We start from the raw sequence: 4,527 nt of genomic DNA, 5'->3' as shown, positions 1-4,527 counted from the left end.
CCAACTTTTATTATACTAATACCATTCTACCAAACATCCATAATTAAGATAGAAGTTGAATAGGCATCAATTATGTTGAGTCCCTATATATCTACAGAAATTGACAACATAATGATTTAAGAACAAGTTATTCCTTTTGATTACATAGGGCGAATAAAATGGTTAGAGTTACCCACTAATCATGCAGACACATACATGAACCTATGCTAGCATGGCAAGTTCTAAATCTCGAGATCCACCGTCGCTTCACAAGAGATTAACACCCTATCTTATATGTTCGCGACGCACATAAGACGAATACGCACAACCAATACTAGATATCATACAATCATCACACACTAAGGTATTAAACAACTAACTAAAGAATTCCATAGTAAATCCGTTACGACCCCATGATCACGATTAGCCCATGTTAGCACTCATCGTCATCATGGGTTCATATGAAAACATGATAAATAAACACAAAAGAATAATAACTAAACTAATTATATTAAACCAGAGTACGTCACAAGAGTAATAGGTTCAAAGCAAAGAAAACTAGCATCCAACGTTACAACGAAATAAAGAATCACAAGAAAATATGCTTCCTCTTCGTTGCGGTGTGCTAAAACGGTCTTCTTCCTTATCTCCTTCGTTCCTCGATTAATACAACGATCCAACACACGTGAAACGTCTCTGAAATCTACTTATATAGGAGTCCCATAAAACTCAGATTACTCAGAAGTTGGAAGCCAAACAGAAATAGAAGTCTAAAATAAATATTCTGAATTCTCCACCCTGCGCGGCCGCTCAGCTATGCTGAGCGGGCGCTCAGACCCTTTCTGGAATTTTTGTCTATTTGCTCCGTTTCTTCGCTGCAATCTGCTCCTCTCTTCCCACTTGCAATGCTGAACACATGCCAAGGCTTATTATTGATGATTTCTATGCTGAGCGGGCGCTCGGACCCTTTCTGGAATTTTTGTCTGTTTGCTCCGTTTCTTCGCTGCAATCTGCTCCTCTCTTCCCACTTGCAATGCTGAACACATGCCAAGGCTTATTATTGATGATTTCTCCCTCGAAATGCAACTAATACCCTGAAACGCACAAACACTAGAAAAAGGCATCAAATACACAAAATACTTGATTTCAAGACACCAATTTAAGCTATTATAAAACGTTCTAAGTGGTATAAAATGCCACTGATCACACCCCCAAACTTAAATCGATGCTTGTCCTCAAGCGTCAAAGACTCAAAAACAAAATAAAATCATGCATGAATGCAATCTATATGAAATACAGCGATCCCCCTTACTACGACCAATCAACCAACTTACAACATCTCAACAAATGCAATTAGGCGACTAAAGATCGATTACATCATGCAAACTAACATACAGCCAGAAACGTGGTGTGTGCAGATGCTTAACAGATATACTTCGGAACTAGATCAATTATTATGACTCAACTATCATCAAGGCAATCACATGATTATACAAAGAATAAAAATTCTAGGCACAAAGTGACTTATAACACTACAAGAATCCTGGAGCTTATTACAGAATCATGCTTTTTATTCATAACAATAATGCTTATTTGATCGTGCAATGAGTGAGGTCCACAAAAGACTTATACAATGGTATCCATGTAGCGAGCGTTAGGTTAGCGGATCCCAGACTCTAAAAGCCTTAGGTCACTAGGCACAAAGTCCTTTAAGAACTTAATAACTCGAATACCAAAGAGCCCACTCGTGATCAATTATGCACAAACACATACTTTTTTCCTTTTTTCTTCTTTTTTTTTTCAAAATTTCTGAGCAAGTGCGTTTCGCTCCATCTTGCTCAACCCTAGACTACTCGCATAAACATACGAGCCGGCTACTAGCCATTTGACGCCTAGCCACAATTAGCAACGAATTCCATTTTTTTACTCCATTTTTTTCTTTTCATGTCTTTATCACTAAGAACCTATTATAAAATTCTAAGCATAATAAATAGATTAACCTCGAAAACAATCAGGCCATAACAACAATCTAGTCCTTAAGCATTCTCTAAGACTTAGTGAAAATACAAGTGTTTCTAGCATGCAAATCAACCTACACGACTCAACATCACTTTAATGTTATCACTACACTCGCATCAACATCACAAATCAGTCGGCAAATCATCGCAAAAGGGATCATGGCATATGCATGAGCTACATGACATGATAAACAAATAAAGCTATAAATAAAAAAACTATATGGCAAAAATTATGCAATTATATGAACTAAACTATCATGAATATGTAACTATATGACACACACACAAAATATTCCTTAACTACCACCCCCAAACTTAAAATCTTCACTGTCCCCAGTGAAGGTAGTAGAAAGGAACACAGGGTATACCTACTCGGAGTCATCATCATCATCACCCTCAGTGGGTGGTGTATCAGGAGGCGGATATGCAGAGTCCTCACCAAAAACTGGCCACTAGATGTCAGCTCCAAGGCCTCGAAAAGCGGTACCTAGCGCAAGGGTGAGCTCCTGAGCAAACCTGCTCTGCGTCTCGTACATAGCATCCATCCTCCGTGACAGCCTCCTATACTGGGCATCAGCCATCCCAGCACCCTCCTGAGCTCTAGAAGAACCAGCCTCATCACGCCTCGGCCTCGCCATAGTAGCACCTCGTGCTGGACGCCCTCCTGGAAGATGATAACCTAGCCCATGCTCCTCGGGCTCACCACCGGTCCACTCCTGTATCACATTCAGAGTCCCGAAATCAATGGAAGCGGCCGGCAACTGCAACTACTCATGAGACGACCACTGAACTCCCACCGCTCGACAAAGCTTAGTAACCGTGGATGCATAGGGGATGTTCATGTGCTTAGCTCCCCTCAAAAACTTCAGAATTCCTTGGTAGATGAACTCACCAAGGTCAACATAGTACTCCTCATTCAAAATTCCCCACAATAACTGTGCTCTCTCAACTGTGACCTCATGTGCATGTGAAGAAGGCAGAATATTAGCACAAATAAACGCATTCCATGCACGGGCATACCTGTTCATTGCGATCGCCGGAAAGTGACGATACTCATTAGTTCCAGTCTTGAAAGTCCATACTGTGCCCGGCCTACAGAGAGTAGCACAAATCAAATCCAAGTCAAAATCCTCAGCAGTCTTCTCGTTCTAGTTCTCCTCCGTGGGCTTCCTCTGTCTCTGCCCAATCTCATGGCGAATCGCCGCTGGGTGATAATCCATTGTCATCCCCCGGACCACAGAAAGAAAACCCATTCTTTTCGGCCTTCGCGTTCGCATAAAACTCGCGAACCACGCTCATCGGCACTGCTTCAGGCGACTCACAAAAAGCTATCCACCCCTTCTCAGCAATCATCGGCAACAACGCACCATCCCTCCGCGATGGTAAAAATCCCCTCTCCTTCAGAATCGGCTTCCCCAGAAGCCTAGTGTACTCCTCCTCCGCAGCCCTATCATTCAAACAAGGCCTCACAGCAGTACTTCTCGAAGAATCAGCAGTAGGGACAGTGCTGCTGCTATCAATAGTCCTTGCTCTCTTGGGGGGCATCGAATCTAAATAAAAGTGCTTGAGATTTGTGTTTTTGTGTTTGGGAGAGAGTTGAAGTGTAGAAAGTGTATGGGAGATATATGGGATAGGTGTATGTATATATAGGGTATGAATTAGGGTAGAATTTGATTAGTAGTGGGTTTAAGGTGTAAAATTATGGGATAATGGGGAATAGGTCGTGGGTTTTATGGGCTGTAATTTGTTTTTTTATTTTCTGATTTTTTTTTGGATTTTTTATGGACTAAATTTTTTTTCTCCCAGTCGACCCCTGAGCGGTCGCTCAGCAGAGCTGAGCGGGTGCTCAGGGGGCTACTGGAATTTTTTTTTCTGGGCCCGTTTTTCTAATTTTTTTGTGGTTTTGGATAGGTTATTTACTTCTAAGGGTTCCTGTAATAACAAATCATGGGTTGCCTCTCATGCAGCGCTTCTTTTTTTCGTTATTAGCTTGACGTTGCGTACCTTCCTCAAGTTGACAATAAAACGGCACTAACCACTTCTCGGTTTTTGCCGTGTCCCCATAGTAGTGCTTCAAACGCTGACCATTAACCTTGAATGCTTGGTCCGGATCATTCTCAAAAATCTCCACCGCTCCGTGTGGAAACACAGTTTTGACAATAAAAGGTCCAGACCACCTTGATTTTAACTTCACAGGAAAAAGTCAGAGACGAGAGTTGAATAAGAGAACTTGTTGCTCTGACATGAATAACTTAGGATGTAGCTTCTTATCGTGCCACCTCTTCACCTTTTCCTTGTACATTTTGTTTTTCTCGTACGCTTGGAGTCGAAATTCATCAAGTTCATTAAGCTGAAGCATTCGCTTCTTTCTAGCTGCATCTAGATCCAGGTTCAACTTTTTCAACGCCCAATAGGCCTTATGCTCAAGCTCCGCAGGTAAATGACATCCCTTACCATACACCAGTTGAAACGGGGACATACCAAGTGGAGTTTTGTATGCTGTTCTGTAAGCCCAAACAGCTTCATCGAG

The sequence above is a fragment of the Apium graveolens genome, chromosome 2, assembly GCF_009905375.1.
Source record: "Apium graveolens cultivar Ventura chromosome 2, ASM990537v1, whole genome shotgun sequence".
Classification (NCBI taxonomy): domain Eukaryota; kingdom Viridiplantae; phylum Streptophyta; class Magnoliopsida; order Apiales; family Apiaceae; genus Apium; species Apium graveolens.
The sequence above is the reverse complement of the archived record's forward strand: the minus strand, read 5'-3'. Positions refer to the sequence as shown.